The sequence below is a fragment of the Aquarana catesbeiana genome, linkage group LG07 (genome assembly GCF_042186555.1).
Source record: "Aquarana catesbeiana isolate 2022-GZ linkage group LG07, ASM4218655v1, whole genome shotgun sequence".
NCBI lineage: Eukaryota > Metazoa > Chordata > Amphibia > Anura > Ranidae > Aquarana > Aquarana catesbeiana.
In genome coordinates, this window is record NC_133330.1 from 271,626,952 (window position 1) to 271,640,027 (window position 13,076).

Consider the following 13,076-nt stretch of genomic DNA (forward strand, 5'->3'; position numbering starts at 1 on the left):
GCACCCGACTGTGACAGCTTGCGGCCTCACAGCCGGGTGCACGCTACACCTCCTGAATAGTCGGGCAATCTTCTGGGACATGTGATGTGTCTCAGAAGATTGCAGGAAGGGAGGGGGAAAGGAGAACTTCCGCTCGGATTGCCTAGGTACCCGCTCCCCCCCCCCCATAAAAATTACATGCCAAATGTGGCATAGGAGGGGGGGTGCTTAAATCAGAACTTCCCCTTTTGGGTGGAGTTCCGCTTTAAGCCAGCCCTCCTTCTTGGCGGTCCTTTTGAATGTTACCAGAAAGGCCTCGGGGTCATCATCAGCTATCTTCTTGGACAAGAGGCAACCAATATGAATGGTTGAGGAGTTGTCAAGAGCTTCTGCATTTTTTGGCAGACCACTGTGAAAGCAACTGCGCCACCTCTCCTAGAGTTTTCTCATTTATTTTCACAGCATATGACAGATTTTCAAATAGTACTTGTATTTGTTCTTGCATATCCAATCATATACAAGCAAAAAAACTTTTTTTAACATTCTCCTTGCATGTTATTGGATATTCTTTGTAAAGTGAAGCTTCATATCATTTACTAAGCCCTAGAGCAACTGTACTTGCACAGTGCACAGTCTAATCACCTTTAGAAAATCTACCCCTTGATCTGTCTGCCCCCATAGTGGCTATGGGTCTCAGCTAATGTTAAATTGTCCACAGGGAAAGATTTATTCATGTGGTGAACGTAGAGGTTCCAGGATGTATACTACAAAAATCTGTCTCTGATCATTTCCTGTAATACATCAATAGTTTGACAGTTTTCTGTAGTATTACATAAACATTGTTAAGCTATTTTGTGAACTCAGAGGCTGTACTTGAGCCCCATTCATTTAAATCAAGGGGAATGCAGATTACTCCGCAGATACCTTAACTTAGACTTTGCATCCTATGGAAACAGCTCTGTGCTGCATATTCATCTCAGATATTTCGGGAACATATATATATAGTAGATACTTAATGGCAGTCAATACAGCCCAAAAAGAACTGGCATTTTTTGCTTTATCCTGTAGTGGCAAGCAGCATCCCAATTTGCTAGACGACCAGTGGAAAGCAGTGGTGTTAATGTAGGGAGGTAGTAGCTGGCTATCCATTTAACATGGCAGTATTTGGAGTTTTAAGCCCATGTGGCTTTGGAATAATTGAGAGTTGGACATGCGCAGAGTGCTAGACCCAAACCAGCAAGTGGACTTCTTTAGCAACCTTCTAGATGAAAAATAAGTCATTCAGCCAAGTACCTGTAAGTGAGGGGGCCAGTTGCATGCCAGTTGAGTTGAGTTGGCTGAACTCCTGTAATTGTATGCATGCTGAAAAATTTCTGCCAGTGCTATGCTGCAAGTAATTTTTGTTCATTATTCCCTAGTGCAGGGGTCTCCAAACTGTGGCCTGGGGGCCAGATGCGGCCCTTTATCCGGCCCTTTATCCGGCCCTTGGGGCACTAATCCTCCCACTGATACGTGACACTATTCTGCCATCTAGCATCAACAATGGAGCACCATTTCTTCCGCTGACACTAATAATAGGGCACTATTCCTCCTTATGATACCAACGATGGGGCACTATTTCTGTAGCCTAATACCAAATGTGGTGATGTTTACTCCTACTGATGCCAGAAAAATTTCCACTCCTGCTGGCCACGATCTGTCCCTCCTGAGGTCTGAACAACAGTAAGGGCCCTTTCACACTGGGGCGGGCGTCGGCGGTAAAGCGCCGCTATTGTAAGCGGCGCTTCACCGTCGGTATGCGGCCGCTAGCGGGGCGGTTTTACCCCCCCCCGCTAGCGGCCGAGAAATGGTTAAAAACCACCGCAAAGCGCCTCTGCATGGGCGCTTTGCCGGCGGTATAGCCGCGCCGTCCCATTGATCTCCGAAGATGCTGCTGGCAGGACATTTTTTACCGTCCTGCCAGCGCATCGCTCCAGTGTGAAAGCCCTTGGGGCTTTCACACTGGAATAAAAGCAGCAGCACTTTCGGGTCGGTTTGCAGGCGCTATTATTAGTGCAATAGCGTCTGCAAACCGCCCCAGTGTGAAAGGACCCGAAAACGGCCTTTTATTTGGAAAGTTTGGAGACCCCTGCCCTAGTGCATAAATGCTGTTTGTCCTATTTTTTTTACCTTTGGAAACTCCTTATTTACCCTCTACATTACTATTTTGTGTGTTCATGCTAACGCTACAGTGCAAGTTCTTGTGTTGTCATTGCCTCTCCTTGATTATGTTTTTTTTAACATATTAGTTATTTAATCTTTGTGCCTCAACAACACATTATGCAACCACATTGTACAAGGTCCCATTTAACAATGGGTCTCTAAGCATTTTCATGGTCTGCTAAGATTGGAACTACCCCCTTACTATAGGAAACAGCAGCACTTTCCTTTGCTGTAAATTATAAGCAAGGCTTTGTGTCTCTGAAAGAACAGTAGCTCCTAAGTGTTGTTGCCTTGCTTTTTGCAGTGTATAAAACAATCCATTTTCTGTGTCTGTTCTGCATCCAAGAAACATCCTACTCTTAACACTTAAAAGCATCCACGCTACACTTTCACTACAAAATTTGTGTGACCGCTACTTAAATCCAGTTCAGGGGCCTTTACAGCATACACAAATCAAAAGAAATTGAAACAGCTTGTGAAGCTGAGCCTGTAACTATGGCCTGTTCTGTTGTTATGTGCAATCCATCTTCTCCTTGGAATAAACCCTATTGGCAGAGTGTGTATGTGCTCTGTCGTGGCAGAAGGAGCACTAAGAATTTATTGGGCGAAGTTCTGCCAGTGCCCACTTTCTTCAACTTATCGTACACCTAACACACTGTCGGTGTGATTGCTGTATGACTCAAGCTAGACAGGTAATGTAAGTCTACTAAATATATGTATACGCATGCTGTATTTCTTGTAATTCTTACTTATTGTATTCCTGGAATTTGTTTTCGTGTTATGTTCTAGTTTCACACTTCAGTACAGACGGAGTATAGACACATATGGTGCTTTGACTTTTGCTGTGATGCATGAGTACTCATTATATAATGCTGCCTTTATTTGAATCGCTCTTAAGCATGTTACAATTCTAAAGAGCCAATTAAGCAGCTTAAATTTCAGGTGACTGAAGTGTGTTGCAGTACCTACATATTCATGTTTAGTTATTACTATATTGTTGCTTGATTGTGTGATGGGTGTTTGTTGACTTTTGCTATGTAAAATTTATATGTAAGCACAAAAAATCATAACTCCCAACTGATAACTCCTGATTTGGAGCAATGTCCCTCTGTCCCTCTTTCCTCCTCATTTGTCCCTCATTTTGGTCTGATCTACAGTGGGGACAGAAAGTATTCAGACCCCCTTAAATTTTTCACTCTTTGTTATATTGCAGCCATTTGCTAAAATCATTTCAGTTCATTTTTTTCCTCATTAATGTACACACAGGACCCCATATTGACAGAAAAACACAGAATTGTTGACATTTTTGCAGATTTATTAAAAAAGAAAAACTGAAATATCACATGGTCCTAAGTATTCAGACCCTTTGCTCAGTATTTAGTAGAAGCACCCTTTTGATCTAATACAGCCATGAGTCTTTTTGGGAAAGATGCAACACGTTTTTCACACCTGGATTTGGGGATCCTCTGCCATTCCTCCTTGCAGATCCTCTCCAGTTCTGTCAGGTTGGATGGTAAACGTTGGTGGACAGCCATTTTTAGGTCTCTCCAGAGATGCTCAATTGGGTTTAAGTCAGGGCTCTGGCTGGGCCATTTAAGAACAGTCACTGAGTTGTGAAGCCACTCCTTCATTATTTTAGCTGTGTGCTTAGGGTCATTGTCTTGTTGGAAGGTAAGCCTTCGGCCCAGTCTGAGGTCCTGAGCACTCTGGAGAAGGTTTTCGTCCAGGATATCCCTGTACTTGGCCGCATTCATCTTTCCCTCAATTGCAACCAGTCATCCTGTCCCTGCAGCTGAAAACACCCCCACAGCATGATGCTGCCACCACCATGCTTCACTGTTGGGATTGTATTGGACAGGTGATGAAACTGCCTGGTTTTCTCCACTCATACCTCTTAGAATTAAAGGGGTTGTTAAGGTAAAAGTGTTTTCACCTTAATGCATTCTATGCATTAAGGTGAAAAAACATCTGACAATACCGGCCCCCCCAGCCCCCCCGTTTTACTTACCTGACCCCCCGACATCCTCTTCACCGCTCAGCCTGGCCGTTGATTGGCTACAGTGGATGGATTGAAAGCAGCGCAGCCATTGGCTCGCACTGCTGTCAATCACATCCAATGACGCGGCGCACCGGGGGCGGGGCCGAGTGATACAGTGAGCGGCTATGGCCGCTGGCTGTATCAAGGGAGCACTCCCGCAAGCACTCAACCCAATGCAAGGGAGCTCACATGAAGGTGTTGAGTCCTTGCAGGGGGGAGCCGAGACAGTGCCGAGGGACCCCAGAAGACCAGGTTCGGGGCCACTCTATACAAAACGAGCTGCACAGTGGAGGTAAGTATAACATGTTTGTTATTTTAAAAAAAATATATATATATATCTTTAGTGATCCTTTAAGGCCAAAAAAGTTCTATCTTGGTCTCATCAGACCTAAGACTCTTATTTCTCACCATCTTGGAGTCCTTTAGGTGTTTTTAAGCAAACTCCATGCGGACTTTCATGTGTCTTGCACTGAGGAGAGGCTTCCGTCGGGCCACTCTGCCATAAAGCTCCAATTGGTGGAGGGCTGCAGTGCAACTTTCTCCCATCTCCCGACTGCATCACTGGAGCTCAGCCACAGTGATCTTTGGGTTCTTCTTTACCTCTCTCACCAAGGCTCTTCTCCCCCGATAGCTCAGTTTGGCCGGACGGCCAGCTCTAGGAAGGGTTCTGGTCATCCATTTAAGGATTATGGAGGCCACTGTGCTCTTAGAAACCTTAAGTGCAGCAGAAATTTTTTTGTAACCTTGGCCAGATCTGTGCCTTGCCACAATTCTGTCTCTGAGCTCTTCAGGCAGTTCCTTTGACCTCATGATTCTCATTTGCTCTGGCATGCACTGTGAGCTGTAAGGTCTTATATAGACAGGTGTGTGGCTCTCCTAATCAAGTCCAATCAGTATAATCAAACACAGCTGGACTCAAATGAAGGTGTAGAACCATCTCAAGGATGATCAGAAGAAATGGACAGCACCTGGGTTAAATATATGAGTGTCACAGCAAAGGGTCTGAATACTATATATATATACCATGTGATATTTCAGTTTTTCGGTAATAAATCTGCAAAAAATGTCAACAATTTTGTGTTTTTCTGTCAATATGGGGTGCTGTGTGTACATTAATGAGCAAAAAAAAATTTACTTAAATGATTTTAGCAAATGGCTGCAATATAACAAAGAGTGAAAAATTTAAGGGGTCTGAATACTTTCCGTCCCCACTGTATATAGTTGTATATAAAATGCACTTTTTATCTTTCAAAAAGTGTTCCCCAGTGCTAAATCTTTCATCCAATTTCTAAATTGCTGCATTTGTACAATTTAAAAGCCAATATAAATTAATAGCAGTGGTAAAAAAAAAAAGCACTTGTGGATTTAACCACTTGCTTACTGGGCACTTAAACCCCCCTCCTGTCCAGACCAATTTTCAGCTTTCAGTGCTGATGCAATTTGAATGACAATTGCACGGTCATGCTACACTGTACCCAAATGAAATTTTTACCATTTTTTCCCCCACAAATAGAGCTTTCTTTTGGTGTTATTTGATCAACTCTGAGTTTTTTTTTGTTAAAAAAATTTTAAAAGACCAAATTTTTTTGTTTATATTTTGTTATAAAATTTTGCAAACAGGTCATTTTACTCCTTCATTGATGTATGCTGATGAGGCGGCACTGTTGGGCACTGATGGGTGGCAGTGATGGGCACTGATGGGTGGCAGTGATGGGCACTGATGGGTGGCAGTGATGGGCACTGATGGGTGGCAATAATGGGCACTGATCGGTTACACTGATAGGCAGCACTGATAACTGATAATTGCCTCTTCCTCTTCGGGACCGATGTCCCTTGCAGATAAGCCGGTGATCAGCTTTTTTTTTTCTCCTCACGCAGTTAGCGTGAGAAGAAAAAAAAAGGATTACTGAGCTTTTGTTTACATCATGTGATCAGCTGTTATTGGCTGACAGCTGATCACGAGGCAAGGGGCCGGGATGGGCCCCTTATTTGGATCCGTGATCACCCGAGTCTCAATGACTCGGGGATCACAGGGCGCGCGCAGGGAGCGTGCAAAGGGGAGGCCATCATATGACGGCCTCCCGGAAATTCAAGTTCGCGCTGTGGCCGTCATTCGGCTATAGCACGGACAGCAAGTGGTTAATTAACCTTTTTTTTTTGGTTAATTCTCCTTTAAGGGGGTGTGGCAGGGGCGTGTCCTATGCCCACATATGTTTGTTAGTAGGTGCCCCTCATTCCCATCTCAAAATGTTGGGAGGTATGCATAAAATGCTGTTACCTGTATGCAAAAAAAATTCTAGTACAATGGTTCCCAATCTTAGTCCTCCCAACAGGTCACGTTTTGGGAATTTCCCTAAGATAAAATAGCTAATTAGCTGTCATAAATAACACTTCAGCAAAGTGAAGGACATCATGAAAACATGACCTAGTGCGGTATTTAAGAACTGATGTTGGGAACCACTGTTCTAAGTAAGGCATCAGCTATAACTTTACATCTGCACCAGTACGGGGATAAATGTTCAATGTCTGTATGAAAATTCAATGCTTGAGCAAACAAAATATATTTTTGACGTCACTCAATCTTAATTCTTGTGTTGTCAGTTATTTTTAGCTAACCCAAGGATGCCAGGTGGCAACCAGTAATAAAATAAAGTTCATACTACATTTTGACTTTAGCAAAGGTAAATGTTAGCCATTTTAAGCTATGGAAACACTGTATAAAAGTTGCTTGCCAATCTATGAAATACTTTCAGGTAAAAGTTTTATGGAACATGGATACTTGGCATTGTGCAGCCCATTCTGAGTTGCAAGCTATTTTAGACTAAACACTTGTCAGACTGTTTTTTTGCCCCTCAGTAGAGAAATAGGTAGGAAAATATGGAGCTATATTTAGCACAATATGCTTAGGTATGTACAGTTAAACAATACTTTAAATTCCAATTCTTTGAATCCGCTATAATGTACATCAGCTTATACAAATAAAATAAAGATAATTTAATGCATATATAAATCAATAAAACTAAAGTATATTTCACATGATTAGTCCTTAGGTGTGGTGACTGCTTTCATTTTTTTAAAATATTTTTTCCTTTATTTTTTATATAGTGATTCTTCCAGTTGCCTAACACTTTCTGTCCTAGGGTTACAATGTTCATTTATTGAGTATTACAACGGAGTAGTGTTGTCCCTAGGCTGCACATAAACATCCTCATGAGTTATTATTTTAAGCGGACTGCAAAATGTGGATTGTCCCTGTGTTTTAGAAAGCCAAGGAAATCTATGGTCACAGCATACAATTTAATTGTAAAACATCAGCATTGTAATACCGATGCAATCCAATATAATCTTACTTAAAAAATCTACTTTCATGTTGTGAGTGCTGCCTGTCTGCTGGCCATCTCTTTCCACAACTTCTTGGATTCCCTGCATGCTTTACAGCTTGTCCTCTGTTGTTTACTTTTAATTTCTAAGGCCTACATATCCCATGGTACCTTGTTGCCTACAAGCAGTGATTTCTCTACTGACCCCGCCTCCCGAAAATCCTCCTCTCCTGTGGTTCAGAAGGCAGGCAAAACCGATCAAATTTCAATCCATGTATGGGCAGGCTACTTGTACTGAAGTTGATATATAGATCGACTTCAGTACAACCAGTCTGTTATTTTTTTTTTTCCGTACAATCACTGGGGGGGGGGGGGGGGGTTGCGGGGGCCGGTACATTTGTAACAGGCCCTTCAAGTCTGGTATGGATTTTAAGGGGAACCCCTGAGCCAAAATTGAAAAATAAATGGTGTAGGCGTCGTCCTTCTAAAATCCATACCAGACCCTTATCTGAGCACACAACCTGGCAGGCCGCAGAAAAGGGGGGGGACGAGAGAGCGACCCCCCCTCCTGAACCATACCAGGCCACATGCCCTCATCATTGGGAGGATGCTTTGGGGTCCCCCCCAAAACACCTTGTTCTCATGTTGATGGGGACAAGGGTCCCGTCCCCACAACCCTTGCCTGGTGGTTGTGGGGGTCTGCAGGCGCGGGACTTATCGGAATCTGGAAGCCCCCTTTAATAAGGGGACCCCGGCCCCCCTTATGTGAATGGGTATCGGGTGCATTGTAACCCTCCAAATTCATCAAAAAAGTGTCAAAATGGTAAAAATGACAGGAGACCATTTGGGAAAAGTCCTTTATTAAAAAAAAAAAGTGCCCCGTGATGTCCATTCATCTTCAATCACAGCGTCCCACGACCCAAAAAACATACAAAATATAAACGGAAAAAACTCTGCCTCCGTGGGAGGCTCCCGCTGACTGCACTCTTTCTGCATTGACAGCTATTATATAGCTGATGGCGAGGCCACCCAGTGACGTAAACGGGTGGCCCTACCCCTTCTGACGTCTTGTGACATCAAGTAACATCAGAGGGGGGCGGGTCACCCGTTTATGCCACCAGGTGGCCCCACCCTCAGCTATATAACCCATGGAGGCAGAGTTCTTTCCGTTTTTTTTTTTCTCGGTCCATCGGGCGCTGTGATCGAAGATGAATGGATATCGCGGGACACTACTTTTTTTTTTTATGAAGGACTTGTCCCAAATTGTATACTGTAATTTTTACTGTTTTGACACTTTTTTTGGTGAATGAGTAAGGGTACAATGTACCCGATACCCATTCACATAGAGGGGAGAGTGGGATCGGGGGGACCCCAAAGCATCCTCCCTCTGCTGAGGGCATGTGGCCTGGTATGGTTCAGGAGGAGGGGCGCACTCTTGTCCCCCCTTTTCCTGTGGCCAGCCAGGTTGCATGCTCGGATAAGGGTCTGGTATGGAGGGGCCCTACACTATTTTTTTTAAATTTTGGCTTGGGGTTCCCCTTAAAATCCATACCACACCTGAAGGGCCTGGTATGGATTTTGGGAGGGCCCCTACGCCATTGTTTTTTTTTTTTCACTTTGGTGCAGGGTTCCCCTCAATATCCATACCAGACCCAAAGGGCCTTTCTGTGGTACTGTTCTAAATACGGGAAAGATGCGCTACTTTACAGGCATACTAAGGACACTCCCAGGCACGATATGTAAATAAATATTTCATTGTTATTGTTTCACTTTAAGCATTATTATAATCACTGCTCCTGAAAAAACTGCAGTTTTTGAAACTTTTTTTGCCTTGATAAATGTCCCCTGGGGCAGGACCTGGGTGCCCAAACACTTTTTATGGCAATAACTTGCATATAAGCCTTTAAAATGAGCAATTTTGATTTGTCATGTTCGCGTCCCATAGACTTTAACGGTGTTAGCGTGTTCGCACAAATTTTTGGTCCGTTCGCAAGTTCTGGTGCGAACTGAACCGGGGGTGTTCGGCTCATCCCTACTTGTCAGTGTAAAACTGCCTGCCTGTACGAGGTATGGGCAGACAGCTTACACTGACAGTTATATAAATGGAAAATACCGCACTAGATACCAAGAAAGGAAAAAAAAAAAGAAAAATTAACTAAAAATAAAAAGCAGCTGCTAGAAACGTGAGATACACACATAAAGAAATATCAAGTTCAATAAAGCAGCGCTATGAAAAATAAAAAGTAATAAAAAATAAAATTAAATAATATTGTGAATATAGTCCAGAGCAAACACACACAATGAATGTGTGTTAACTTTGCACACAGCAACCTATGTGTTTGTAAAAATAAATTCAATCCATATAGTGCACACTAGTAATATTCTTGTGAACACCTCTCAAAGACAGTGCACCTCCACCACATAGAGTGCATGCTTACCAAAAGGCCTTACCAGGGCCTCTGTCCAGAAGAGTGTTGAATATCCATAGATATTGATTGGGAAGAATCTCAAACTAAGCACCAGATGACCAGGGAGACTAAAACATCAAACTGCCAGGGAAATAAGTCAAGCGTTACCTAGAAAATGTAAAGAGACTCACCATAGTGTAAAAACATACCATATAGGTTTATTAACCACTTCAATACCAGGCACTTATACATCTTCCTGCCCAGACCAATTTTCAACTTTCCGCGCTGTCGCACTATGAATGACAATTGCGTGGTCATGCAACACTGTACTCAAACAAAATGTTTATAATTTTGTTCCCACAAATAGAGCTTTCTTTTGGTGATATTTGATCACCTTTGGGATTTTTATTTTCTGTTAAACAAATAAAAAAAAGACAGAACATTTTGAAAAAAAAAGTTTTTTGTTTCTGTTACAAAACTTTGTAAATAAGTAAGTTTTCTCCTTCACCGATGGGCACTGATGGGGCGGCACTGATGGGCACCGATGAGGTGGCACTGATGATGGGCACTAATATGCGGCACTGATAGGTGGCACAGATGGGCACTGATAGGTTGCACTGATATGCAGCACTGATGGGTACACATAGTTGGCACTGATGGGCACTGAAAAGGGGCACTGATGGGCACTGATACGCGGCACACATGGGCACTGATAGGTGGCATGGATGGGCACTGATAGGTGGCACTGATGTATACTAATGGATGGTACTGATGAATGCCAATCAGTGCCAAACAATAATGCCTGCCAAACGGTGATGCCCATTGTGAGCACTAATTGGCATCCATTGTGGGCACTGATTAGCATCCATTGTGGGCACTGATTGGCATCCCTTGTGGTCTAGGGTAGCATACCTGGTGGTGACCAGTGGTGGCCATCCCTGGTGGTCCTAGTGGCGTCCATGGTGGTCCAGTGTGGGCATCCTCGGGGGGGGGGGGGGTGTGCTGATAATCAATCAGCACAGACCCCCCCTGTCAGAAGAGCAGCCGATCGGCTCTCCTCTACTCGTGTCTGACAGATGCGAGTGAGGAAAAGCCGATCAATGGCTCTTCCTGTTTACATCGTGATCAGCCGAGATTGGACACGGCTGATCATGTGGTAAAGAGGATTGGAGTTGCGGTGTGTCAGACTGACACACCACAACAACGATTGCCGCAATGCGCGCAGCGGATTGATATCCTGGCGACATCATATGATGTCTGGTCGGGATATCGCAACCACTTTGCCAACGTCATATTGCTATATGGCGGGCGGCAAGTGGTTAAGGTTAAAAGATTGCACTTACAGAAATGCTGATAAAAATGGTCAAAAAAAGAGCCGGCCAGCTTGCGAACACCCATCCATTGTGTTACAGCGAGATGATGTCAGCATGTCAAACCTCCTGACGCACGTTTCGTCACAATCTGACATCATCTTGGGGAACGGGCTTACACTGACAGTCTGCAGGAGACCTGCATGGATTGCTGGTGCAAATATTAAATGCACATTTTTTTTACCTGCAAAAAAATATGCATTTATAATTTTTTTTTTTTTAAAGTGAACTTATCCTTTAGGTTCTTTGGAAACAGCTTTTCTTATAGACATGGGTACACATGGTCATTAGGGATGAGCTTTGTGTTCGAATCGAATGCATGTTCGACTCGAACATTGCCTGTTCCGAATGATATGGGCCGTTCGCGCCAAATTCGAGTGGCGCGTCACGGCCTATAATTCACTGCAGCATCACAGTGCATTGCTGGCTGATGATTGGCCAAGCATGCACTATGACCCGCATGCTTGGCCAATCACAGTGCCGTCTGTACAGAGAGCTGTAATTGGCCAAAGCCAGGGTGGCTTTGGCCAATTATGGCTCAGGGGGTTTAGTACACGTCCCACACTATATAAGGCCGCCTGCACGGCGGCCCTGTGTAGTGTGTTCCGGCGTTGAGGGAGAGATAGATAGACAGAGAGACAGTGTCATTTGATTCAAGTTATATAGAGTAGGCAGGCGAGTCAGTTAGCTGCACTTACAGTGTATTGTGTATATATATATATATATATATATACATCCTAAGTGTTGTGTGTGTGTATATATGTATATATATATATATATATATATATATATATATATATATATACACACACTGTATTCAGTAGATCCGTTCCTGTTATTCTCTTCCTACTACTGACAGGCAGGCAGGTGTTTTTACAGTATTTACAGCTACCTGAAGAAAATTGCTGGTGTTCTTCTGATCCTATTAGTCCTATTAGCTACAGTATTTACAGTTAGTGTAGTGTGTCCTCTGCACAGTGTGCACCTAAAGTTACCTGAAGAAGATTAGTGTTCTTCTGATCCTATTAGTACAGTGCCGCAGGCAGCTGCAGTATTTACAAGTTAGTGTAGTGCGTCCTCTGCATGGTGTGAACCTAAAGCTACCTGAAGAAAATTAGTGGTGTTCTTCAGATCCTATTAGTACAGTACCACAAGCAGCTGCAGTATTTACAAGTTAGTTTAGTGCGTCCTCTGCACAGTGTGCACCTAAAATACCTAAACAAAATTAGTGGTGTTCTTCTGATCCTATTAGTACAGTACCACAGGCAGCTTCAGTATTTACAAGTTAGTGTAGTGTGTTCTCTGCACAGTGTGCACCTAAAGCTACCTGAAGAAAATTAGTGGTGTTCTTCTGATCCTATTAGTACAGTACCGCAGGCAGCTGCAATATTTACAAGTTAGTTTAGTGCGTCCTCTGCACAATGTGCATCTAAAGCTACCTGAAGAAAATTAGTGGTGTTCTTCTGATCCTATTAGTACAGTACCACAAGCAGCTGCAGTATTTACAAGTTAGTTTAGTGCGTCCTCTGCACAGTGTGCACCTAAAGCTACCTGAAGAAAATTAGTGGTGTTTTTCAGATCCTATTAGTACAGTACCACAAGCAGCTGCAGTATTTACAAGTTAATTTAGTGCGTCCTCTGCACAGTGTGCACCTAAAGCTACCTAAACAAAATTAGTGGTGTTCTTCTGATCCTATTAGTACAGTACCGCAGGCAGCTGCAATATTTACAAGTTAGTGTAGTGCGTCCCCTGCACAGT

The 13,076-nt window shown here is 43.4% G+C and overlaps 1 protein-coding gene across 6 annotated transcripts in view; it reads left to right on the forward strand.

The window, feature by feature from the left end:
* The window catches only part of CACNA1E (calcium voltage-gated channel subunit alpha1 E), a 1,300,209-nt gene that overhangs the window by 498,423 nt on the left and 788,710 nt on the right, over positions 1 to 13,076 (forward strand). Inside the window, exon 1 of one of the 6 annotated variants that reach the window (XM_073593349.1) lies at positions 2,748 to 2,873. The exons of the other annotated variants lie outside the window; for them this stretch is intronic. The gene's annotated coding sequence lies outside the window, so the exon portion shown is untranslated. Of the gene's footprint in view, positions 1 to 2,747; positions 2,874 to 13,076 lie in introns of those variants that run through there. 6 annotated transcript variants of the gene reach the window in all.